Source organism: Bos indicus x Bos taurus, chromosome 19 (genome assembly GCF_003369695.1).
Source record: "Bos indicus x Bos taurus breed Angus x Brahman F1 hybrid chromosome 19, Bos_hybrid_MaternalHap_v2.0, whole genome shotgun sequence".
Taxonomy (NCBI): domain Eukaryota; kingdom Metazoa; phylum Chordata; class Mammalia; order Artiodactyla; family Bovidae; genus Bos; species Bos indicus x Bos taurus.
In genome coordinates, this window is record NC_040094.1 from 45588340 (window position 1) to 45616325 (window position 27986).

The window sequence follows — 27986 nt, forward strand, 5'->3', positions numbered from 1 at the left end:
TGAAGAAATGAGGCCCAGAAAGGTTTTAAAATTTCCCCAAGATCACCCAGTTATTAAGAAGTGAAGCTAGAATCTGAAGTCAGTCTTACTTCAGATTCTGGGCTTTTAACCACTAGTTAAGAATTACATTACAGGTGAGTTGAAACAAAGTACAGGTCCCATGTGAACATGGACGAGGGCACCTTATCTCAATCATGGGGATCAGAATTAGACTAAATAATAAAGTAAACTCACAAAGATCAAGGGGGAAATTTCAGAGTTTAAGATCTTATACACAGAATGAACTGCAAGTTAAAAAAACAAAACGACACCCCCAAAAACAATAAAATAAAAAGCCCCAAAAGAACTTCAAGGTTTCTTGGCAGTTGGAAAAGAAAAATGATGATTTCACTAAGAAAGATAACTTCTTTGGACATTGAGAATAGGGGCTAGAGAAGTTGGTAAATCCGGTCCAGGAGTGATTAGAGTTGTTAAAGGGGAGATAAACATGTGCTCAGATGTGCTCAAAAATACTGTAAATAAATCAAACCAGAATTCTAAAGAACGTTCAAGTAATTACAGGAAAATGGAAAAAAGAAAACACATAAACAGAATGGACAAACAGAACACAATGGCTAAAATTAAAAAGAATGACTATGGGAGGAGATCCCTGAGATTCTGAAAAGCAAAAAAAAAAAAAAAGACATTCACTGGGTAGGAATGACTATACCTAGTGCTGGTGAGGATGTGGAGAAGCTGGTACTCTAAACACTGGTCACTTTGCAAAACAGTGGCAGTGGAGCTTGCTGTAAAGAACTGCCTGTCAATTTAAGAGACATAAGAGACACAGGTTCAGTCCCTGGGTGGGGAAGATCCCCTGAAGGAGGGCATGGCAACCCACTCCAGTATTCTTGCCTGGAAAAATCCATGGACAAAGGAGCCTGGTGGGCTGTAGTCCATAGGGTTGCAAAGAGTCGGACGTGACTCAATCGACTTAGCATACACATGCAAACATATATCAACTATATGATCCAGCCAGTCTGATCCTAGGCAAGAAGTAAAACCCTATTTCTATAAAAGGACTTGAACATAAATGTTCACAACAATTTTATCTGTAATAGTCAAAAACTGGAAACAACACAAATGTCCATCATCAGGTTGATGAATAAACTAATTGTGGTATATTCATACAATGGAATACTACTCAGCAATAAACTACTGATATGTGTAACATGGATGAATCTCAAAGTCAGGCAAAAAAAAAAAAAAAAAAGAACACACTGTATGATTCCATTTATAAAAGTTCTAGAAAACGCAAACTAATCTACAATGACATAAAGCACATCAGCAGTTGCCTATAGTGGGGTGCAGGGAGGCACTGGCCAGCCTGATAATCAAACTCTCCTGGCTATTATTTTTCAGTTTCTATTTCTGTCTCACTTCTCCTTTCCAAACTTCTAAATACATATCCTGATTTTTGTTCTATCTTAGCCCATCCTTTTCAGCACCCTTTGTTGATTCCTTCACCAGAAATCAAGCTGTAAATGATGTCCCATTTGCCCCAACATCTCCCTGGAATTTCAGACTTTAAATTCAATTGCTGCTCTACATCCTCTCTTGGATGTCTAATAAGCACCTGAAATTTAACATACCCCAAACCAATCCTCCTCTCCTCCAAAGAGTTACTCTTATTCTGTCTGCAGTTTTCCCAAATCAGTAAGTAGTTTTGTCATTCATGACGTTTTTAAGGCAAAATTTTCAAGACAACCTCACTCTTTTTCCTCACTCCATAGCCAAGCTATCAGCAAATCTTGTCAGTTGTATCTTCAAAATATATATCCAGTCCAACCACTTCTTTCAATCTCTACCACTATCATACTGATCCAAGTCACCTTCATCTCTAGCCAAGATTACTATAAAAGCAAGAGTCTTCTAATTGGTCCCCTAGCTTATCCTCTTCGGAGAAGGCAACAGCACCTCACTCCAGTACTCTTGCCTGGGAAATCCCATGGATGGAGGAGCCTGATAGGCTACAGTCCATGGGGTCGTGAAGAGTCGGACAGGACTGAGCAACTTCACTTTCACTTTTCACTTTCATGCACTGCAGAAAGAAATGGCAACCCACTCCAGTGTGCTTGCCTGGAGAATCCCAGGGACAGGAGCCTGGTGGGCTGCTATCTACGGGGTTGCACAGAGTCGGACATGACTGACGTGACTTAGCAGCAGCAGCAGCTTATCCTCTTAACCCTCCAAGTCTCTTCTCCAAAAAGCAACCAGAGTAAAGCTTTTAGAAAACAAGTCAGATAATGTCTCTCTTTTGCTCAAAATTCTCCCAGAACAAAACCTAAATCTTCACCACAGTCTACGGATGGCATCCTTTATCACAAAGCTGCTAGGACACTTCTGGTCTCTTTACCCTCCGCTCTCGCTCACTCTGAATAAGGAATACCTACATCCTTGCAATCCCCTGTTCATACCAGTCATGTCATACTTTTGCTTCAAGATTACTGTACTTGTTATTTTCACTGCTTTGAAATATTTAATTTCACAGATATTAGCAGAACATACTCTCACTTTATTCAAGTCAGCCCAAAAGTCATCTCCCTAATGACCTTCCTCAGGCCACTTTCCTCTAAAATAACATCTCTCATTCTCCAGCCCTTTAATTTTTCTTTTTTTTTTTTTTCCTTTAATTTTTCTTTATAGCACTTACCCCTCACATAATTTCTATTTTACAATTTGTTTATAGACGGTAAACTCCTTGAAGGCAGGCTTTTGTTCTTTTATCCCCAATACCTAAAACCCCACAGCCTGACAAAAAGGTAGTAGGTTTTCAATAAATTGTGCTTAGTCACTAAGTTGTGTTCGCTAAGTCGTGTCCGACTCTGTGACCCCATGGACTGTAGCCCGCCAGGCTCCTCTATCCATGGAATTTTCCAGATAAGAATACTGGAGTGGGTTGCCATTTCCTACTCCAGGAGATCTTCCTGACCCAGGGTTACCCAGGGATTGAATTCATGTCTCTTAAGTCTCCTGCATTGGCAGGCAGATTCTTTACCACTGCGCCACTGGGGAAGTCCCTCTCAATAAATATCTGTTCAATAAAAATGTCCCTGATGTATTAACTGGAAATACAGGACTCAGAACAATATTATCCCAATACTGTGAAAACAAATAAAATTTATGCATTACAAAACCCTAGAAGAAAAAAAAAAGCTTGAAAGGATATAAATGAATACCCACTCTACCTTCTCCTTTCTTTAGCCTTTTTCCTGTATCTCCACTAGAATTCTCTCTCTAAAATGGATGTGTTACTCCTTTGCTGAAAAGCCACTAATGAAAGTGGCCCCTCAAATCAGTGGGGCCAAGATGGATTTTTTAAAGTATTTGAATAAAACGTAGTTGATATCTGTTAACTCTGGACATGGGAAGAAAAGATGAATCTGAGTACAAAAAAATAAAAAGTGTCTCCACGGATAAAAGAAAAAACAATTTAAACAATACTGGAAAACAATGAACTGGGGAAAGAGGTTTCAGTAATTCTTTTATATGCAAAGAGCTAATCTCTAGTATATATAAAGAGTTCAAAACAGACATTCCACAGAAAGAAAAACACAAATTCCCCTTAAAAAATGCGCAACATGGATGAAAACATAATGCTAAGTGAAAGAAGTCTGACACAAAAGCCACCAATTGTATGATTCCACTTATATGAACTGTCCAGAATAAGCAAATCAACAGAGACTAAGGTTAGTTAGTGGTTGTTAGGGCCTATGCGCTTCCCTTCTGGCTCAGCTGGTAAAGAATCCACCTGCAATGTGGCAGACCTGGGTTTGATCCATGGGTTGGGAAGATCCCCTGGAGAAGGGAAAGGCTACCCACTCCAGTATTCTGGCCTAGAGAATCCCATGGACTGTATAGTTCATGGGGTCGCAAAGAGTCGGACACGACTGAGCTTCACTTCAGGGCCTATAGGAAATGGATTGTGATCGTTAATGGGTATAGGCTATCTTTCGGGGATAATGAAAAGGTTTGGAATTAAGACAATAGTGGTGGTTACACAACCTTGTGAATATACTAAAACCACTGAATTGTATACTTTAAAAGAGCAAATTTTAGGGTATATAAATTATATCTCAATAATAAACTACTCTGAGATACAATTCTCCTATCATACTGGCAAAAATCCTGAAGTGGGAGAGGTTATGGAAAATATGTTTTCAAATACTGCTGGTGGGAGGGCAATTTACTAATACCTACAAAATTATATGTGAATCTGTATCCTTTGACCCAGTAACCTCACTTTTGGGAATGATCAAAGTAGAACACTGTTCCTATGTAACTCAATGTCCCCTGTCAAAGCAATGGTTAAATGCACCATGGCCTATTTACACAACAGAATACCGCGTGGCTGTAAAACATGAGAAAAGATATTCAAAATGTCTTGAATTGTACAGAGATAGTCAAGACATTCAAATAGTGAAAACAGCAAAGTATATGTGTATATATGTATACATCTTTTCTATAAAGAGAAAAAATATCAATCTGTGTTTTTTGCTTAGATTTCTATAAGGAAACACAAGGATCTTTCTTTTTAATGAATAAAAGTGGAGGAGGAGACAAAGAGGAATGGGATAGAATTAAGACTTTTATTACATATCTTTTTATAGTCTTATTTTTTGAACCAAAGGAATATATTGTCTTTTTGAAGAAAACACCCCCAAAAACATTCCATGTCCTAGAAAATAAAGTCTGCTTGAGATTTGAAAATAAATCTTTTGTAAACTTTTTAAAGTTAAAAAAACTTAAATAAAATCCTTCATCCTCTCTACACCCTTGCCCTGCCTTCTTTTCTTCAGAGCACTCAACACTACCTCAAACACTTATTTGTTAACTTGTTCATTATCTGTCACCTCAATCAAATTAAATACTTTGTTCTTATAACCCTGGCACTTAGAAGAACTATTAACTGAGTAATTTAATAAATTTGAATCTCTGCTCATTGATTTTCCTCTACTTTATATGGTCTTTCCACAATTTCCTACTTGGGAAAATTTTTTATCCTTTAGGATCTAGCCTAAAGGTCACTTCAAGTTTTCTAGACCTCCTCATTTAATCTCCTCCTCAGGAAGTCCATAATAAATTTTTATTCCACCAATATCAGGACTTAATCTAGTAAACTGAAGTTAGTGGTATCAGTTTCTTCTGCTGGAATATTAGTTTCTTGAGAGGAAAGTCCATGCTTCTAAAAATTCTCTGAGCCCTCATATATAACTCAATATATGTGTGTTACATTCAACAGAAGATCTAAATTGATTTACAGGAGGCAGAAAATATAAAATATGTCCACTGTCCATGAACACAATCATTTCAGAGCAGAACACAATGAATGAAATAGAAGTACAAAATGTGAAAATACTCAGAGAAGGAAAAGAGACTAATTTTTATAGATTAAAAAGTATAAACTGTCAATTATACTGCAATAAAGCTGGAAAAAAAGTTTAAGCTTACTGCAGAAGACAAGTGGGTCTCTGAAGAACGGGGATGGTTTCATCAGGCAGAGCTGGGGTGGGAGGTAGGGGCAAGGCAGATGGAGAACGTGATGTGAGTAAAAAGTGGCACACGGCTCTTAGACTGGAACACGACGGAGGATGTTTGAGAAGTAGCTGCAGAGAAGGTTGAACAGGGAGGTCAAAGACCAGTCTGCAGAGGGGCTTAGCACACCATGAAACCTGAAAGTAAAGCATGTTAAGTAATGAGTAACGTTCCTCAAATGTGGTCCACAGACCACCTTCATCAGAATTATCCAGCGTGCTCACTGAAAATGCCGATTCCCAGGTCCTACTTACCCAATTCCCACTCCCAGGCGTACTGAATCTGAATTTAACACATTTGCGGTTAAACATTTAAGTTGTTTACAATGATTTACGATAATACTTAAGACTTTGTGTGTGTGTGTGTTAATCGCTTTGTCGTGTCCAACTCTTTGTGAACCCATGGACTATAGCCCGTCAGGCTCCTCTGTCCATGGAATTCTCCAGGGAAGAAGTCTGGAATGGGTTGCTATTTCCTTCTCCAGGGAATCTTCCTGACCTAGGGACTGAACCAGGACTCCTGCATGCCAGCCAGATTCTTTACCATCTGAGCTAAAGGGAAGCACATTTCCAATTACAGATTTAGGATAAATTTATAAAAGAATTTCTTTGCATAAAAGAAATTTGTACAAAGTTGTACAAATTGTGAAAAACTTTGTGTATGTGTGTTACTAAGAAAAAATCAGTTTTTTTTAATGCACTATCTCTCCAAAAATTTTTAATATGTATTACCAAATGGCCCCTCCAAAAAGCCAGTACCTGTTAGTATTTCCACTATCAAGGATATGAGAATGCTGTTTTCCTCACTCCCTTACCAATGATTCTAACGCATTTTTAAACAAACAAGACTTGGGTTAATCTGTGTTTAAACTGTAAGAAGTTTTAAACTGTCATTAATCATTAGGGAAATGCAAATGAGACAAAAAACGCATAGTGAGGTACCACTTCATACCCAAAAAGACGGGTACTATTAAAAGAAATGAGACAAGAGCTGAAAAGGTTATGGAGAAACTGGAATCACTGTTGTGCACTGCTGACAATGTAAAATGGTGCAGCTACTGCAGAAAATGTTATGATTTTCTCAATATATTATATACAGAAGTATCATATGATCCAGAAACTCTACTTCTGGATGTCTACCTAAAAGAAATGAAAGCAGGGATGCAAACAGGTATCTGTACACCCATGTTCACAGTGTACTAACCACAACAGCCAAAAGGCGGAAGCAACACAGCATCCACCAACACATAAACAAAATATGGTATACACACACAATGTTATTAAGCCTTAAAAGGAAGGAAATTCTGACACATGCTGCAGTGCTGATGAACCTTGGAGACAGCTGGCTAAGCCAAAGAAGTCAGTCACATGAGGACAAATATTACACGTTTCTACTCACAAAAGGGCCCTGAAATAGCCAAATTCATAGAGAGAAAATAGACTGGTGATCGCCAGGGGCTGGGAGGAATGGGGAGTTAGCATTTAATGGGAAGTGAGTTTCAGTTGGGAAGATAAAGTTCTGGAGACAGATGTAGATGACTGCTGCACAACAATGTAAATGTACTTCATGCTACAGACCTATGGTACATTTCATGTTACGGATATTTTACCACAATGAAAAAGTAAAAAAAAAACACTAAAATTCACTCATGCAATTAGTATTTACTACCATCAAGAAGCTTGCAATAAAGTATTACTAGTTTATAAGAAACTACAAACACTTAATAAAACTACAGTTGTATTCACGAGGTATTTACAAACATCCCTGGTGGTCCAGCGGCTAAGACTCCAAGCTCCCAATGCAGGGGGCCCAGGTTCAATCCCTTTCCAGGGGACTAGATTCCATTTGCCACAACTGAAGACTTGGTGCAGCCAAATAAATAAAATATATATTTTATATATATATATAAAGAGGTATTCAGTGTTATATATGCTATACAACAAAAGACTAGAAGAAATAACTGGAATCATCTGTTAAAGTTTAAACATTTTTATAGAACAGTGACTCTACAGGGAAATGCTTTACTTTCCAGTTTATCTGACTCATTTTTTCCATTACAATCTCTTTACTATTAACGTTGGCCACAAAAACACCATTAATCCAAAAATATCAATTTTATATATTTCTTTGAAAAAGTTTCTCATAGACTCATGTAGAGGGGAAAAAAAAAAAGCTCCCAAGGGATTCAGAGGAACTAAAAAAGTATATAACTTTTCCCTTGTCAATTTTTAGATGCTCAGTGAACTGAACTAACTAGGAAATTTAAAAAATTAAAATAAGTAGTGCTATTTCAAATGTCTTGCAAATGCATAATCAAGTTGTGTCAGAGCAAAGTTTTAATCTCCTTTTTTAAAAAAATATTTATTTAACTAATCTGGGTCTTAACTGCAGCATCTGGGATCTATTTCCCTGACCAGGGATCAAACCTGGAGCCCCCCGTGTTGGGAGTGCAGAGTCTTAGCCACTGGATCACGAGGAAAGTCCTAATCTCCTTCTAATTAAAAAAAAAAAAAAACTTGGGCTTCTCTGGTGGCTCCAAAGAATCTGCCTGCAATGCAGGAGACCTGGGTTCGATCCCTGGGTTGGGAAGATCCCCTGGAGAAGGGAATGGCTACTCACCCCAGTATTCTTGCCTGGAGAATCCCACAGACAGAGGAGCCTGGTGGGCTACAGACCATGGGATCACAGACTCGGACATGACTGAGCAACTAACACTTTCATTTTCACTTAAAAATCTTAATTATTTTTCTAAACAAAAATCCAGGATGAACTAATAGCAAGAGTACCGGAGTGGGTTGCCATTTCCTTCTCCAGGGGATCTTCCTGACACAGGGATTGAACCCAGGTCTCCCACACTGTAGGCAGACGCTTTACCGTCTGAGCCACCAGGGAAGTAAAGTGATTCTAACCTTGACTTTTATGAAACAGAGAGTAAGCACTGACCTGAGAGCCAAGAGATTCTAACAGGCACTTCAGGAACAAATATTTCTTTCCACTTTTTCATTTGTGAATTAAGTGAAAAATATCACATCAGATCATTACCAAGGTCCTTAACAGGTGATGAAAATCAACTCGGGCAGATCATTTTTCACAAAACAACCAATAAATTATGTGAATTCAGAATTCCAAGGACAGGAAAGAAGCAAAGTAACAAGCAGCTAACTGCTGCTAACTGCTAAGTCACTTCAGTCGTGTCCGACTCTGTGCGACCCCACAGATGGCAGCCCAACAGGCTCCCCCATCCCTGGGATTCTCCAGGCAAGAACACTGGAGTGGGTTGCCATTTCCTGCTCCAATGCATGCAAGTGAAAAGTGAAAGTGAAGTCGCTCAGTCGTGTCTGACTCTTAGTGACCCCATGGACTGCAGCCCACCAGGCTCCTCCATCCATGGGATTTTCCAGGCAAGAATACTGGAGTGGGGTGCCAAAACTGAACAATATTAAGACATCAAATTTTCAAAAAGGCATTTTCCAAACAGTCATCTCAGAAAATCCGCGGTTGGACTAAACTGAAAAATTTCCATATTGACTCATCATGATTCACAAGTATTAACTATCTGGGCCTCCCAGATTACGAGCTGATCCACTAAGAATTGTGCTAGTGATTCACACTCCTGAATGAGACTGCTTTATGTGCAGACACAAGGAATCAATTAAAGGGTTTACAATGAAGTTTTGTTTAACTGGAACGTTTTAAATGGAAGTTAATTCTGCATGAGTGATAATAGATATTTAATAACTAGCTAGTGACAATTTCTCAGCAAAAGCATTATGGTAGCTTTCATCTATGTATTACAAACAGTAATCTATGTATTACAAACAGGAAAACAACGTGTTTTTCAAAAGAGCTCTTGGCTATGAACCATATTTGAAAAACAAATATTTAAAATTTGTTGTAAGTCAAATTATAAAATAAAGGAGAGAAAGTATCTTGGCCCTATTAACTAACAAGGAAACAAAATACACCATTGTGGGTTGAAGTGTCAATTTGTGCTGGCAAAAAGCCATTCTATTTGAATGTAAGAACCTTCAGGAACCAGCTGGAGAAGTATGGGGAACCTGGAATAATGTGTTCATTCACAGTGCATCGTAAGTGGTACTGTCTTCATGTAAAAAAGGACAGGATTGGTACACTAGTCCAAAACAGCTTAAAGCTTAGGTCGAATCAAATGAACAACAAACAGTCTAGGAAAATGACATGTCTAGAGAAAAACAAAAATAAACATTTAACATTTCTGATATGACTTGGGTCACAATACAAAATTTGCAAAAAACATTATCATACAGTGATGGTGAGGCTGGACTGGTACAACCTTTTTGGAAGGTATTATGGTAATATTCACCAGAAATTTTAAAATGTTTTATGTCCTTTAATCAGTAACACCACATCTAGTAATTTACCTTAAATAAATGCCCAATAAAAGAAGAATTTTATGTAATTTATGATATAATCTCTATGAGGAAATATTGCACAACCATTATAAATCTTGTTTTTAGTTCAGTTCAGTCGCTCAATCGTGTCTGACTCTTTGTGACCCCATGGACTGCAGCACGCCAGGCCTCCCTGTCCATCACCAACTCCCAGAGTTTACCCAAACTCATGTCCATTGAGTAGGTGAGGCCATCCAACCATCTCATCCTCTGTCGTCCCCTTCTCCTCCTGCCTTCAATCTTTCCCAGCATCAGGGTCTTTTCCAATGAGTCAGCTCTTCGCATCAGGTGGCCAAAGTATTGGAGTTTCAGCTTCAACATCAGTCCTTCCAAAAATCTTGTTTTAGGACAGAGATTACAAAATTCATACAACTATACAGGGACAAAAACTAGATTCATGGTTGCCTAGGACGGAGAAAGATGGGGAGGAGTAGAGAGTAACTGGTAACAGGTACAGGGTTTCTTTTGAAGGGAATGAAAATATTCTAAAATTAAACTGTGGTGAAGGCTACACAACCCAGTGAGTCTACTAAAAATACCGAAGTACATTTTAAACAGGTGAACTGTACAGTGTGTGAATTATACCTCAGAAAAGCCATTTAAGACATTTTCTATACATCCAGATACCAGTAAGTGATACAAGTAACTGAAACAAAACAGTGGGGCCTGGACAACACAAAGACCAACTACAGGGGCTACTGCTTATCAGCTTCAGCCTTTGGAGTCATCAGATTGTCACAGCTTTCAAAGTAAGTCTTTAACCTGGATTTTTATGTGAAGCCCAATTTGGGGATAATTTTTTGATTGAAGTATAAAATACCTACAGAAAGGTGAAAGTGAAAGTCGCTCAGTAGTGTCGACTCTTTGCAACTCCGAGGACTACACAGTCCATGGAATTCTCCAGGCCAGGATACTGGAGTGGGTAGCCTATCCCTTCTCCAGTGGACCTTCCCAACCCAGGAATCGAACCGAGGTCTCCCACATTGCAGGCAGATTCTTTATCAGCTGAGCTATCAGGGAAGCACAGAAAGGTACACAAACAGAAATGTGCAGATCAATGAATTTTCACATAACCAAGTAACCAGCACTGAAATCAAGAACAAAGCATTACCAGCCATAATTATGCCCCCTTCCTACATACGAGAAATCATCATTATTGACAGATTGGGTAATATTTTGTTGTGGGAGATGGTCCTATGCATTGCAGAATGGATCGCAGTGTCCCTGGCCTCTTCCAGCTGTGACAACCAAAGATGTCTCCAGACATTGCCAAAGGCCTCTTGGGAAACAATATTATACCACACCGAGACTCACTGGTTTAACCTGTCCTTGACCTTTACATAAATGGACTCACAGAATGAACTCTCTTACATCAGAATCATAAAGAATACACTTCTGTGTCTGATTCAACATCTGCTGAGAGTCACCAATCTTGTTGCATTTAGCTCTAGTCTACTCATTTTCTTTGCTTTATTATTTCACCATTGTGTGTATATATCACACTCTATCCACTCTACTGCTGATGGGCATTTGAGTAACTTCCAGTTTGAAGCTATTATGCATAATGCTACTGTGAACACACCAAATGTGTCCTCCAGTGAATATATGTATGCTTCTGTTGAATGCCTAGACCCAGAATTGCTAGCTGTGCAGTCCACATATGTCAGCCTAAGTAGATTGGTTCCTTTCTTAAGGGGGTTTATCAATTTGCACTTCCACCTGTCTCTTTTTTTCCTTTTTTCATGTTGGCAACTAATAAGAAAAATAAATATTTAATACTGAGCCAGACACCTTATTAGCGGAATAAAGCCTGCCAATTTGCGATCTGTTTTTTTAAAATGTTTCATTGTGTGGGAAAATGCTCATATGTAATAGAGAAACAAAAAAATCAAACAAAAAAAATTCACAATAATATATCTGAATGGAAATATGGATGGATATTTGATGATTTCTGTATTATTTGCTTTTCAGTATATTCTACAATAAACATGTAATAATGAAGCTGGCAAAGCTTTCATATGCAACAAAAGCCCCCAGAGAAATTTAAAAAATAGGTCAGGGTACAAATTTCATAATATTTGCATACATACATATTTTACATTCATAAGGACCTAATTAAATAATGAATATATCACAGAAAAGTTAACTATCTCATAGAATCTTTGATACAATTACTACACCGCTCCTGCATAAAGGGATCCAGGAAAGAACTTATATAAAATTTCACCCTAGAGCAAAATATAGGATGATGAGACAACAGGGTAATTCTTAATTTGTAAGGATATATCAAAAGTTATTAGTTCTCTGACATATCTTATATAGCAGTTAGTATCATAATGCTGCTCTTCTCATTTCTTTAGAAACACACTCTAAAGTGGTCCAGAAGCAACACAGAAGATTAACATCCTCAATACTCCTTGAAACGCATAGTTGTTGGCACTGTGCCATTGCTACCTGCTGGTTATGAGTGTCTGATACTGAATAAATGGAGCTACGTCTATTTGAGAAAATGATTATTAAAACAGCCACCAAAAACGTTCCAGTGTCCATTATGAATTCTATTAAATGTTTGCCTGGCATGTGAAAACGTTACAAAACTCATACTTCCTGTCCTAATCACTTCACTTCATATCAAGGATTCTTCTGTGGGGATAAGAATGTGCCCATGAGACTCAGTGCAAACCCAAAAGATTTATCTCCTGAGAGAAGGCACTGAATGTTAATATACTGCCTTAAATGGAGTTTTTAAAACCAAAATAACCTGTTACTTTAAGGCTTTGCTAAGGGAACTATTCTGAGCACGGATCTCATCTCCATTTTCCTATCTGAAGAAACTACACCGGGGGGACTTCCCTGGTGGCTCACTGGTGAAGAATCCGCCTGCCAATGCAGGAGACATGGGTTCAATCCCTGATCCAGGAAGATCCCACATGCCACAGAGCAACTAAGCCTGTGCGCCTTAAAAAACAAACAAACAAACAAAAACTACACTGGTACTTCCCTGGTGGTACGGTGGACAGGAATCAGCCTGCCAATGCGGGGAACACGGATTCCATCCCTGGTTTGGAAAGATTCCACATGCCTCAGGGAAACGAAGCCCACGCTCCACAACTACTGATGCCTGCACATCTAGAGCCGGTGCCCCGCAACAAGAGAGTCACCACAATGAGAAGCCCTGGCGCAGCAGCCAAGAGCAGTCCCTGACAAAGACCCAGCACAGTCAAAGTAATTAGGAGAATATATCACAGAAGAGTTATCATAGCTTAAAAAAAAAAAAAAGAAACTGCACTGACATGTATGTAAGTTTGAACCAAACGGCAAAAAAGTTTCTGAGGCAAAATAAAAAGCAGTAGAAACTAAAGCTTCTAACTACTAAGAGCATTTTACCTGAGGTTCAAAATACTAAGGGCACTTTAAATTTCTCCCTGAATTAATAACCATAATTAACTGGCAACCAAAATAAGTCTATGCAAGCTACATATACATAATTTTCCTCCCAGGATATACCTCAAATCATAAACATACTTTCCTTTCCCACCCTCAAGTATGATAGGTGACAATGGCTTCAGACACACAATTCAGTAAGCACTGAGACATTCCACCAATTTCTACTAATTTTTCCAAACTTAAAAATAAAAGCTTTCCTTTCCAAGTAAATCTGAGAAGTGCACATCTGCTTGAATTGCTCAACCTATAATAAATACAAAGCTTTCACTCTGAAAAATGAGAATGTGCATGTGTGCTAAGTTGCTTCCCACTCTCTGCGATCCCATGGACTTCAGCCTGCCAGGCTCCTCTGTCCATGGGATTCTCCAAACAAGAGTACTGGAGTGGGTTGCCATGCCCTCCTCCAGGGGATCTTTCCAACTCAGGAATCGAACCCGCAACTCTTACGTCTTCTGCACTGGCACCAGCGCCGCAGTGTGAGATTAATACGCATATTTTACTAAAGATCATAATGACTTGCTTAAGATCACTCAACAAATTAGCTGTAAAGCCTAAAATACAACTCAAGACCTAATGATCTTTTTCCTATACTATGTGAATTTAGTATTTAGTTTTAAGACCAAACAGAAGGTCACTGAAAAAACTGACAGTGATATACAAGATATATAACTAAAGATTCCATTTAAAATAGCAACAGTACATGAAATACTGAGGAATAAGCTTCACGAGAAACATACTACCAAGGAATACCAAGTAACAAAAAAGACTTATATGCTCAAAATACTTTAAAGACTTAAAGCATTATGTGTTCTTGGATACAAAAGCAATCATAAAAATATTAGTTCTTAAATTAATCTAAATGTAATTCAATCTTGATTTCTAAAAATACCAGTAGAATTTCTCTGGAACCAGACTAATTCTAAATTTAATGTGTAAAATTAAATAGTAAGAATGGTTGGGAAATTTCAGAAAGAGAAACAAGGGCACACAAGCTTCTCTAGATATATATTATGAAGTTATAGTAACTTTAAAAGGTGGGATTGGCAAAATGATTAGAAGACTGGAACAGAATAAAGTTCAGAAGACCTAAAAAGACATCTGAGAAAATGTATGATACAGGTGGCATTTCAAACTAACAGGAAAAAGATGGGACATACAATATATGATATTGAACTACTATGGGTAGCTATCTAGAAAAAATTAAACATAAAAGTTTGATCTTTAGGTTCCAAATAGATCCAAGATTTCAAATTAAAAGCAAAGCAATATGCTAGATGAAATGAACATTTTTTTCATAATAAGCTAAGTAGTGAAGACTTTTCTAAAATGAAACTACTTAGACGTCAAATGAAAGAATTGACAAATTTAATTATATTAAATATAAATTCTAGAACGCTAGAAAATCCTATACAGAATTCAAAAGATATACTAAATGCTTAAAATTATTTGTAGTTCTTAAAAGAAAAGCCTAAGTTCTCTAACACATAAAGTGCTCCAACAGATACTTAAAACAAAACAAAAAAAAACCTCAATAGAAATATGCAATGCAGATACAGAAAACAAATTTATGCTACTGAAGGGGAAAAGGGAGGGGAGATAAATTAGGAGTTTTGGATTAGCAGATGCTAACTACTATATATACAACAGATAAACAGCAAGGTCCTACTATACAGCACAAGGAACTATATTCAATATCCTATGATAAACCATAATGGAAAAGTATCTGAAAAAGAACACACATAATATATATACCTGAATCACTCTGTTGTACAGTAGAAACTAACACAACATTGTAAATCAACTACACTTCAATTAAAAAAAAAACCTGCAATGAAGAGACAATTCTCAGAAAAAGAAATGTAAATGGCTTTTAATAATATGGCATGAAAAGATATTCAATATCACTTGTAATTAGGATTTACAATTAAAACTGTACCAATATACTACTTTTCACTTGTCCAATTGGAAAAAAATTTTAAATTGATAACAGATCACTGATAAGGTGTGTGCGTGCTTAGTCGCTCAGTCGTGTCTGACTCTTTGTGACCCCATGGACTGTAGCTCGCCAGGCTCCTCTGTCCACGGGAATTCTCCAGGCAAGAATACTGGAGTGGGTTGCCATGCCCTCCTCCAGGGGATCTTCCCAACCCAGGGATCGAACCCAGGTGTCCCAAATTGTAGGCAGATTCTTTACCGATGAGCCACCAGAGAAGCCCATAAATAGGCATTCTTTGTGCTTTACTAGAAGTGGGGTAAAATGGTAAGCTTCCATAAAAGACAAGATGGAATATCCATCAAAATTGAAAATGCACATACTTTCTGATCCAGCAAGCAATTCCAGTGCTCAACATTTATCTAATGAAATGTTCAGATATATAAAATACTGCACAAGAATATTCACTGCACTATTGTTGGTAACAGGCTGGAAACAATATAAAGGCTATCAGTAAGAGACTCCGTAAACCAATTACAGCATACCTAGTAATTGTTCTTGCCTGGAGAATCCCAAGGACAGAGGAGCCTGGTGAGCTGCCGTCTATGGGGTCACACAGAGTCGGACACGACTGAAGCGACTTAGCAGCAGCAGTAATAAAAAAAACAAAAAAAGTCAGCTGTATCGGTAATAGTAAGAAACAAACTAAGACATATGAGTGAAAAATGCAGGATATAGAACAGTGTGTAGAGTATGCTATTTGGGGGGATACTGAGTGTATGGATATCTCTGAAACAATTCACACACAAAAAAAGCAAACAGTAATTGCTTTAGCAGAAAGAAGAAATCTGAGTAAATGAGAAGAGAACAGAGGAAGGCTTGTTTTTCACTGTAAATCCTCTTACACCTTTGATTTTGTACTATGTAATTACCTATTTAAAAAAAATTTTTTTAATTCAGTGAAGTGAAATACTCCAAGTACAAAACTATCAATGCCAGCCTTAACGTATAATTGCATAATATGTCCAAGTTTCTTAGGACATTATTTATACTGACTCTTGGTCCAGCAAACAGGAAGAAATTAAAATCAGAACTAGGCAAACTATGTAAAAACAAAAACAAAAACAACTAATCTTCAGGACTTCCTTGGTGGTCCTAGTGGCTGGGACAAGTTACCAATATAAAGCGCCAGGCTACATCCCTGGTGAGGGAACTAGATTTCACGTGCTGCAGCTATAAAGATCTTGCATGCTGCAACTAAGACCTGGTACAGTCAAATAAATAAATAAAATATGTTTAAAAAAAAAGAAAAAACTAATTTTCAATTTCTTTATTCCATCTGACAACCTGGCTAAGCCTGTGATTATCTTCCTGGGAGGCAAGAGTCTCCACTATGTATATTACATCATAGGTGATCATAGTTATTTTGGTTTATTAAAACCGCTTAAGACTGATCAGGCCATGGATACAAGTAAGTTTACATCAGTAAGTATTTACTAAAAACCTAGCACTGTATTGGCAAATAAGACCAAAAATGCAAAAAAAATAATACAATAATAAGACTTCTAGTTAGAACAAAAACTCTGACAGAAGTTACTTTATTACCGCTGGTAACTACAAACAAAAAAGAAATTAGTAAACATCCAAATGAGCTAGCTGTTAGGGATATCGGCCATCCAAGACAGATATTTCTCTTGACTTTATGGCATATAAAGTATAGTCTATGGCATAAAAAGTACAGGGGGCATATAAACCCCCTGGCAGTCCAGTGATTAGGACTCTGAACTTTTACTGCTGGGGCCTGAGTTCAATTCCTGGTCAAGGAACTAAAATCCCTCAAGCCAGGAGGCATGACAAAAAAAAGTACAGTCTAATGATGAAATAGGTACTATACAAATAATTAAACTAATTAAAATTGTGATCTATCCTACATAAGGGAAGTACAAGGTGCTATAAGACAGTCTTAATCTAATACGGGCTTCCCTGGTGGCTCAGACAGTGAAGAATCCACCTCCAATGCGGGACACCTGGGTTCAATCCCTGGGTTGGGAAGACCCCCTGGAGGAGGTCATGGCAATCCATTCCAGTATTCTTGTCTGGAGAATCCCCATGGACAGAGGAGCCCCGAGGGCTACTGTCCATGGGGCCGCAAAGAGTCGGACATGACTGAGCGACTAAGCACAGCACAGCACACAGTGAAAGCTTTTCTGCGGAAGTGATATTTAAGCAAGTTCTGAAGAATGAAGAGCTGCCTTCCAGAGAGATTAGCTACAGCATGTAGAAAGGCTGTTGGGTGAGCTCTGAACCTTCAGTGAATGGGGGGAAAAAAGATCAGTATAGCTAGACCATATACTATAAGAAAGCAAGTAAAAATAAATAATGCTGGAGAAGTAGCAAGGCCAGATCACACCCTGTTAAAAATGAAGACTGAAGGCTTTAAAGGGAGAACAACAGAAGTTTTCAGATAAGTGACTCGATTAAATTTGCTTTTTAAAGACAATTTTAGCTGATATGAGAGGAGCAGATTAGAGTCTACTGCTTAGGAGTATATACATACATAGTACAAGTATGAAGAAACACAGAGAATAATAAATTCAGGTTGGTGATTACCTCTGGTTAGGAGGCCTACAACAGCGGTTGTCAGGGGAGAGGAGGTGCATCATGTAAGGAAACAGACTTCAACTATACTGATAATACTGTATTTTTTACTTTCTTAAACAGGAGTGAAAAAACAAGGGAAGACCATTTAAAATTGACTATAATAATTGTCTTAGGAAAAGACGGTCAAGACTAGGATGGGGAAACTAGAGGTGGAAAGAAAACTGCAAGAATCTGGCTTCAGTAAGTTGCTGACAGAGCCACTTAATGAAACAGGGTACAGTGAAGAAGCTGTAGGTTTGGAACCAAGATCAAGAGTTCACTCTGGACAACTCAGTTCAAACTACCTGAGTATCTAAGTGGAGATGCTGACTGAGCAGACAGCTGGGATCAGAAAAGGGGTCTGAACTATAGATAAAGAATTGGTTGTATTAAAAATATATGGTGGGACTTCCCTGGTGGTCCAGGGGCTAAGACTCCACACTCCCCATGCAAGGGGCCCAGGTTTGATCCCTGGTCAGGGAACGAGACCCCACATGCCATAACTGAGAGTTTCCCATGCCGCAGCTAAAAGATTCTGTGTGCCACAACTAAGACTTGGCGCAGCCAAATAAATAAAAATAAATAACTATTAAAAAAAAATATGTGGTAACTGAAGGCACAGAATGGTTAAGATTAGAGAAGGGAGGCAGACTAAGGACCAAGACTTGAAAGAGACCATCAATTAAAGATCTGGGTGGGGGTGGAGGAGACCTGCAGGAACAGCCAGACAGCAGGGAAGGAAAATTAGAAAACTAAGGAAAAAAAGAAAACTAAGAGAAGAAACTATTTCAGGAAGGAAATTTTTGAATCCAAATAAACACCTACTCTAGATGGGCAATTAGGAATCTAAGGTCCAAGAATGAGTAAAGGGGAATTCCCTAAAAATAGACAAGAGTCCAGACCCACTTCACTCTCAACATTCCCAAAAGGAATGCTGTAACTTGGTTAAGTAACAATACATTCCATCAAACCTGATAAATCCCTCAAAGATGTAGCTGAAAATTTTTATGACTGAGACTTAACTACAATTTAGATGAAAACAGGATGTGAAGTTGATTCCATCTCTATAGAGAAAAACAAAACCTCTGAAATCCTACACATTTTTTTGTTTCAAAGATTTTATATAATGTCCAGACTGCTAAACCTTTTTGGCATGTTAAACTCTAAGCATTTTGAGAGCAAAATCCACACAACATTCATCTTTGAATCTTCAGTATCTAGTTCAATGCTTACCATAGGTACACGACTGAAAAGAGAATTTCACCGAATAAACGGGCACCAGAACACTTTTGTCCAAATTCTGCTAGTGTCACAGCAATATAGCCTCACAGAACAGGCTTTAACTAAGAGTTCTACTCATTCTACAGAAATAAAGATCTCATCCTTGTCTTTAGGGGGAAAAAAAAAAAAAAACACCTCCTTGGGCAACACTTTATTGACCTGAATGATAAACCCAAGTGTTCTCTACCATATGCCAGCCAGAATGACTGGTCATTGATTCTTGACAGCTGTAGAAAATAGCGATGCTCAGACTTAACCTAATAGGTCCTTACTTCCACACAAACTAAATTCATCAGCAGCAGTAATATGCTTGAAACACAACTACTGACACTTTGCTGATATGAACAGCTCAAAACTGTTTTCTATGTGTAAGTTTCATGTTAATGGTATCAGCTAAAACCTATCTTATATATATTCTCAAAGAAATGGTCCCCAAAAGAAAAAAAAAAAGTAACTCCATCCTATCTTTGCCTAAATTTTTGCTAGGTGTTTTGGATAGGAGCCACACATACTTCTATGCCACAAAAAAAGCACAAGTTCAGAAGTAAAGATACTTCCAGCTGCACTCAACTATGCAAATTAATATTTAAAAAACAAAAAACAAAAGAAAACACTTCATTTACTTTGAAATGTGAACTTAAAAAAAAACTTCCAGCTTTTTTGGAACTCATCACTTTGCACTGAATAAAATCATGGAACTAGGTATTTATTGAGAAAAAGATGCTCTGAATTTTAATTATCTATTTTGTAGTCTAGGATCCCAATTAATGAATTGACAGGTGAATCCTGAAAGGACGGTGAGGAAAGGAGTAGCTAATTAGAGAACTACCCAGAATCCTTTCACTTTGGCCAATTTATACAGATATGAAATAATAAAAATTAGTAAGGGACAGCAGCATTTATAAATAAGATTATTATGCTAAAAATATGTTAACTTCTTAAACCTTTTCAATTAAAGGCTGAAACTCAATTCTACCTTCAGGGACTGAACAGAAAGTTACTCAGTCCTTTGCTCCTTTTTAAGAGCATTGTGGCTGCTAGCACAAGTAGAAAACCAATTTAAGGGGCTTCCCTGGTGGTCCAGTGGCTAAGACTCTGAGCTCCCAACGAAGGGGGCCTGGGTTGGATACCTGGTCAGGGAACTAGATCCCACATGCCGCAAGGGAGACCCAGTGCAGCTAAATAAATAAAAAAAGAAAACCAATTCAAAAGTCACACAAACCTAAAAAGTTAAGAACACTGATATTTGAAAAGGATGTCTGAAATGCTTGGGAAAAGGACCCAACAGTTTATTAGTAAATAGTATCAAACCATTCTTCATAGATCAGGACAAATAATAAAAGGAGAATTTCATAAAACTACCATATATTCTCTTCAAAATGTCCTTTTCCTACAACACTCTGCTCACAATGATCTGGTGAAAACTAAGACAGACTTGTTTACCAGAGCTTTTTACCTTTCACCCAGAAGACTTAGTTCATGTTTCTTTAATTCTGCCATTACACAGCACTTAGGGAATCCAAAGCAACTGCAATACACAAAACTATGGTAAAATCCAAAAAATAAACTCACACACAAACCCGGCAAACATAATCACAATGCACGTACTTTTAGTCAGGAGCTCAGGAGTTAAGTTTTCTTTTTCTGCATTCTTATTCTGAATGATACCTAAAGCCCTCTTTTGGAGTAAAGGATTTGATTCCTAAATACATTGTCTTTTTTTTCTACAGATGTTAATGTACTCCGTTGATAAGGGAATTAAAATCCTTTTCACATATAGTTTGATTTCTACAACACTTTCACATATATTCACTGGAACATATATACAACACGAACATATGATAATTTTTAGACTAATCAGGCATACAAGATAACGCTTATCCAGAACTTATTGTAACTTGATTTATTCGATCCCACAAGTAGTCTTCATGCTAACAAAGTAAAGCTCGAGCACAATGAAATCTGTACTACTGCAGGTTCTCAATTAACAAAAAAATTCCTTCAAATGGTAAATCAAATCCGCCCATTTCCCAAAGAAAAAGTAATCCCAATCTTAGAAACAGTCGCAAAAAAAAAAAAAAGAAAAGAACAAACAATTCTAAACCATACAATCACGTAAATCTTTTCAAGTCAAAGCTTCAACAGCAGCCGCCAACCACACAACTGGCCACAATCACAGTGTTAGCGCCTTCCCGTAATTTTGAATCTGGAGACAGAAGGGGGAAAACACACACACACACACACACACACAACATCCCGGTCGTTCAAAGTTTCACCAAGCGGGAAAAAAGATCATTTTAAGTTTTAAAAAAAACCAAAAACGTGTTAACCGAGAGGTGATTACCATATTCCCCGGTCCCCTCACTTCCAAGCCCGCGAACTACATCTCTCAAATATTCACGGAGACAGGAGTCCCGGCAGGGATGTTCGAGGAAAGAGCCAGACGAACGGCACGCCGCCTGCAGAGATGTCAGGGGCCGAGCATCCGGAGACAAAGACCAGCCCGCGAAGCGCCCCGGATCGGCCCTGCGCCCCTAACCGCCCGAGGAGTTGCGAGCACCGCCGAAGTGCGCGCCCAGGTCCCCCGGGCTCCCCGCCCACCCGGCGCGACCGCCGCGGCCCGGGCCCACCCCCGAGCCGTTTTCCCTCCCAATTTGGGAACCGCGCGTCTGGGGACAAAGGGGGAGGGCGCGCCGGGGGCAGCGGCGGACAGCGGGTCGCGACGCCCCCTCGGGGCTCGGCGGGAAGCCCTCGGTGGCGTCCTCTCCCTCCCCTCGCCCCCCGCCGCACTCTCCGCCGGGCCCCAGACCCCTCTCCAGCCTCCTCACAAGTTCTCCCGCCTTCCCTAGGGCCCCGCCCCTGGCCCGCTGCCTCTCGGCCGGCGCTACGGCCGCCCCTCACCGGCCGGCGGGGTCCCCCGGAGCCGCCTCCTCCGCCGGGCCTCGGCCCGTCCCGCCGGCCGCCGCCTCATGTGCCCCGCGTCGCCATCGCCTTGGCCGCCACCGTCGTCTCTCCTCCTCCACCTCTTTCGCTGCCGCCTTCGCCTCAGTCTCCGGCCGAGGCCGAAGCCGCTCCCGCCGCCGCCTCCCGCTCCCGCCGCCCGGAGCCACGGGGAGGCGCCTGCGCACTGCGCGCTGCGATGGGGGCGGGGGCGTCCCGCCGCGGCCTGGGAGCGGGGGGCGCGCTGCCAGTGGCGCTGGGGTGGGAGGGGGGTGCCCGGAGCGCGCGGGCGGCCGCGCGAGTGTTCAACTTTCCGCGGTCGGGTCTGCGCGCTCCCCAGCGGTCCGAGATGCGGCACGTGTAGGAGCGACCCACCAGCTAGGAATCTAGACCCCGGGTGGGCGCAGACTTCACCTCCGGGGCAGGTCATTCCTCAAGCTTGCTTCTCGGGACAGGAACCGCCCCCGGCCGGCCGTGCCTCACTTCGAGCGGGCATCTAACGGCGCCGTGAAGACACGCCTTACCTGGGTATCCTGGGTTGGTCCATTGAGCCCCGGAGTTGTCTTCTGTGCTGCGCTCGGCCAAGGCCAGGGGATGTAACACCGGACGCTGATTCCCGGTTCTAGGTTCTGCTCTGCAGTTACTCGAAGATCCCACTGGCCTTCGTCGGGTTAATGGTCGTAATTCTTCCGAGGCTTGGCTTTTACTGTTCTAGATACTTTTGAGGTCCTGGACTTCTCGAATTAGCAAGACCCTAATAGGCCATTTCCTCTTAACCCTCTACATCCCGGCAGGATCCCATTTTCAAAGGGATCCTTTAAAAACTTGTATGAATAGGTAACTTGAACCTTGAACTGCACCGTAGGAATATGAAAACTCCTCAAATGCTTTAAGTGGAGGGGTCCATGCATAACAATGGAAGTCGAACTCAAGAGATGGAGGAGTACTTTACTTTGTAAAGTGCTCCTAAATTATCTTATTGACCATCACCATACTGAAGGATGGGTTTTTATTTTACCCTTTTGTTCACAGAGGAAATTAAACTTAACCAGTGAGATGACTTGGTATAGGTCAAATCCCTCCCCCCCGCCCGACCCCCGACGGAAAGCCAAGCCCTTAAGGCCAGTCCAGAGGTTGAAAACAAACTTGAGGGCTGAGCATCTGGCCCACTGACAGATGTTTTGTTTGGCCAGTAGGACGTTTTCCAAAATTGTCAATTAGTTGCCAAATTTTAAAAATCTGTGTTTCTGCTTTTCTCTAAAAAGTCAAAAGTTTTACTCACTTTGAGCCTCTGTTTTCCCTTGGCAGTTACTTCTGAGTAGCATCTGTCTACCAGGCTCAGGCTCCTCTCCACTCAGCATCTTGAATCATTTTCATTAGCTGCTTGGCCTTGGTATTTAAATTATCTTCCCCCTATACTTGCCGTGTCCTGAGAGCCACATGCCCTCCCCACTGTCATTGTTACTTCTCTACAAAGTATTTAAAATTACAAGTGTGGGGACTTCCCTCGTGGTCCAGTGGCTAAGACTCTGTGCTCCCAATTCAGGGAACCCAGATTCCATCGCTGCTCAAGGAACTAGATCCCACATGTCGCAACTAAGAATTTGCATGCCACAACTAAAATTATCCTGCATGTTGCAAGTAACGATCCCGCATGCTGCAACTAAGACCCGGTGCAGCTAAATAAATAAAAATATTTAAAAATTAAAATGACAAGTGTGAAGACCCTGTAAATATGTGAAAATAAGAATAAAGTACAGATAACACAGGAGACAACATCGTTGTAAAACTGACTACATTATTAAAACTCCCAACAATTGCTAGTACAAGTATAAATTGGTGCAAATCACTTTGGAAAACTATTTGGCAATGAATGTCTACTAAAGCTGAACCTAGGAATGCACTATGAATCTAGTTCTACTGAAATTCCACAGAAATATGTACAAAATACTTGTTCTAGAATATTCATGGCAGCACTATTTGTTACAGCCAAGAAACTGGAAACTATCCAAAATGTCCATCAACCACAGCAAGGATAGACAAAATGTTACATTCACACAATACAACAATGAGAATGAACAATCTTTACAGGCAGCTTTAAGACAGATTAATTTCCCAAAACTTTCCATTTATATGAAGTTCAAAAACAGGCAAAACTAATTTGTACTGTTAGAAGTAAGGATAGTGGTTATCCTAGGGAAAGGATAGTTACCAGAAGGGAGGGGTGTTCTCTTCTTGATCTGAATGCCGAATACAAGATACACAGGTGTGTTTAGTTGCCACATTTGAGCTGTTCTCTTTCAATAGGGGTAGTTTACTTTTCACTTTCATGGATTGGAGAAGGAAATGGCAACCCACTCCAGTGTTCTTGCCTGGAGAATCCCAGGGACGGGGGAGCCTGGTGGGCTGCCGTCTGTGGGGTCGCACAGAGTCGGACACGACTGAAGAGACTTAGCAGCAGCAGCAGTTTACTTTTGGTATGTTAAGACCAATTAATAACCTTTTAAAACATTTGGTTGTGTAAGTCTATATATATAAACAAATATGTATTATATATTATACATGTAAATTATATATATATACTCAAATGTTTATTAGGTATTATTTTCCTATAAATTCATGGATGGACATGCCCGGGAAGCCTCTCCATCTTTTAGCATTACCCGTTCTTCACCGAGATTGAGAACCAAACACTTCCTATATTTGTTATCTTACTCTCAAGCATGCAGCTTGTCTCTATCTAGGTAGAGCAACCAGTTTGTTGTTTGTTTGGTTTTTGTTTTTTGCCACGCTGCTTTTAAGATCTCAGTTCCCCCACTAGGGATTGAACCTGCATCCTCAGCAGTGAAAGCTCAGAATTCTAACCACTGGACCGCCAGGGAATTCCCTAAAGCAACCTTTTAAAGATGGAAATGAAACCCAAGGAAGCTAAGCTGTTTTACTTGCAGACTGTTTAGAAAATAGAAACGTAGTCAGACTCTGTCTCCTGGTCAGGACTCCTTCCTCTCCTCTTATCACCTTTAAAGGATGCTAGAGACATCTTTCGGAGAAGGCGATGGCACCCTACTCCAGTACTCTTGCCTGGAAAATCCCATGGATGGAGGAGCCTGGTAGGCTGCAGTCCATGGGGTCGATGAGGGTCGGACACGACTGAGCGACTTCACTTTCACTTTTTACTTTCACGAATTGGAGAAGGAAATGGCAACCCACTCTAGTGTTCTTGCCTGGAGAATCCCAGGGACGGGGGAGCCTGGTGGGCTGCCATCTATGTAATCACACAGAGTCGGACACGACTGAAATGACTTAGCAGCAGCAGCAGAGACATCCTTTAATCCAGTTATAGCTGAGCTGAGGCCAGAAACCTAAGCTAGCGGTCCAGGCATTGACCAGGGTTCGAGCAAATCAGGGCAACTGCTAGAATATGAGCTCTCTGGAGGCAGGGAAGCTATATCACAGCTCCTAGAGCCCAGCCCAACACATAGTAGGTGCTTGGCAATTGTATACAGAGTGAATGCGTGAAGTAAGGCTTGCCACTGTGGGCTAATACAAAAAGACTACCAGAGGGAAGGGGGAAAAAAAAAAATCCTCACGTTTCAAACGGGGAAATGATGGGGAAATGGGTCTGGTTTCCAGCCTCTGGCAGGGAGCAAGGGAGCCGGGTGCTGTGAGAACCACGTCACTTTTTATTCACATGGGGCTCAAGCAGGAAAGGATCAAAACCCAGTTTGAGAACTTGAGAGTCACCCTGGGGCTCTGTGGTTTGGGAACTGTAGGGTCAACTTGAAGGCTGCAGTGTGTCATTATTTCCATTACACATTTTCCAGGGTCTCCACTTGGCTGGTAGGTTCAGAGCCCATTCTTCTGTCCTGGGGGATGGGACCGGAGGCCTAGAGAGGTAGGATTTGGGAAAGCTCCCTGTTGGCAATAGGAAGCCCTGCCTGCCACAGACCAGCTGAATAAGAAGCTGTTGATTCCTTCTGCTATTGGGAGGGGGCATGTTACTATCACAACCCCCCAACTCCCACCCCCACCCCCCTGCTATAATCCCCAGCAGTCTCAGTTAACCTGTAGTTGTTGTTCTGTTGCTAAATCCTGTCTGAGAGATACATTATACCACTCCTTCCTGCCACCGGGGTTTTGTTTAAAGCAGATTCTTTTTTGGTCAAAGAATTTTTTGAATGGGTAATACAAGCAGTATAAAAGAAACAGTAAGATGACTCCTTACCAGTGTTTTCCAGAGCCCAGCTAGCAGTTTTTTGAGTATTAATGCTGGATTTCAAGTTAAGGTCAATTTACTTGCAAATGAAGGATGCTTGGATGCGTGAAATATGCTCAGGAGTTGGGGGTAGGGAGAAGGATATGGGAGATGAAGAGATCTCCTCTGGTACCACCCAGACAGGGACTTTTGGACACGCCCAGAACCCAGTGTGCTGGGTCACGAGCTACCCTGCCTTGGTGAGAGTCCTTGAATGTCTGGAGGCCCTGGGTTCAGAGGTCTGTCCTGCCCAGCTGTTTACATTCATTTATGTGTATCCCCTTTCTCTCTCTCTCTTTTTTTTTTGCCACTTGGCACGTGGGATCTTAATTCCCAGACCTGTTATCCAACCTGCGTGCCTTGCATTGGAAGCAGAGTCTTAACCACTGGACTACCAGGAAAGCCCCTCATTTACACATATTTCTAAGATGGCGTGAGTGCTCAGTGCTCATGTGCTCAGTTGTGTCCGACTCTTTGCAACCCCATGGACTGTAGCCCCTGAGGCTCCTCTGCTCATGGGAATTTCCAAACAAGAGTACTGGAGTGGATAGCCATTCCCTACGCCAGAGTATCTTTCAAACCCAGGGACTGAACCTGCGTTTCCTGTGTTTCCTGTATTAGTCCGCAGATTCTTTACCACTGTGCTGCCTGATTTTTGCCTAAGATGGTGTGAGAATGTGATGAAATGTACAGGAAACCATATTGTAGTATGTTAAATTTTCATTGTAAGGTAGTCTATAGTGATTATCATTGTTGCTTGGATAGCAGAGCCATTTACCTGTGGTATCATATGATTGTAACTTAACCTCTCTCAGCCTTGATTTCCTCATCTGTAAAGTGGGAATAACGATATTTACCAGTCGGGGCTGTTGTGAAGATTAAATATGTGAAGTACCTAAATCTTGTAGGCTCTCAAGACATTAGTCCCCTCTCACAGTGTGCTTTGGGGAATTTGGGTATTCAAAAGCACCCAACACAGAACTTTAGCAAAACATTTCAAGTCCTCTGGTGCGTCCATTTGTTAGTACTGGGGTCTGTGCTGGTGTCTTCCACAGCTCAAAATTCTTCCTTTATGAGACATGATTCTATCACTACACTCTCATTCAGTCTTCCCATCACCATTATCCACACCCTCTTATAATCTTTAAAAATATGTGAGCAGTCTCTCCAGAATGATTATTGTTGTTCAGTCACCGAGTCATGTCCAATTCTTCATGACCCCATGATTGCAGCATGCCAGGTTTCCCTGTCCTTCACTCTCTCCCAGAGTTTGCTCAAACTCATGTCCATTGAGTCAGCGCTACCATCCAACCATCTAACCCTCTGTTGCCCCCTTCTCCTCCTTCCCTCAATCTTCCCCAGCATCAGGGTCTTTTCCAGTAAATCAGCTCTTCATATCAGGTAGCCAAAGTATTCGGGCAACAGCTTCAGCAGGAGTCCTTCCAATGAATATTCAGGGTTTACTTCCTTTAGGATAGACTGGTTT

The 27986-nt window shown here is 40.5% G+C and overlaps 1 protein-coding gene across 5 annotated transcripts in view; it reads right to left on the minus strand.

The window, feature by feature from the left end:
- The window catches only part of GJC1 (gap junction protein gamma 1), a 32979-nt gene extending 9844 nt beyond the window's left edge, over positions 1–23135 (minus strand). The window contains exons 1-2 of one of the 5 annotated variants that reach the window (XM_027517383.1): positions 21650–21771; positions 5491–5711 (exon numbers count right to left, since the gene is read on the minus strand). The gene's annotated coding sequence lies outside the window, so the exon portion shown is untranslated. Of the gene's footprint in view, positions 1–5490; positions 5965–21649; positions 21899–22206; positions 22404–22769 lie in introns of those variants that run through there. The other 4 variants (XM_027517385.1, XM_027517382.1, XM_027517384.1 and 1 more) reach the window with 4 other exon arrangements.
- Between the last annotated feature and the right edge of the window lie 4851 nt (positions 23136–27986).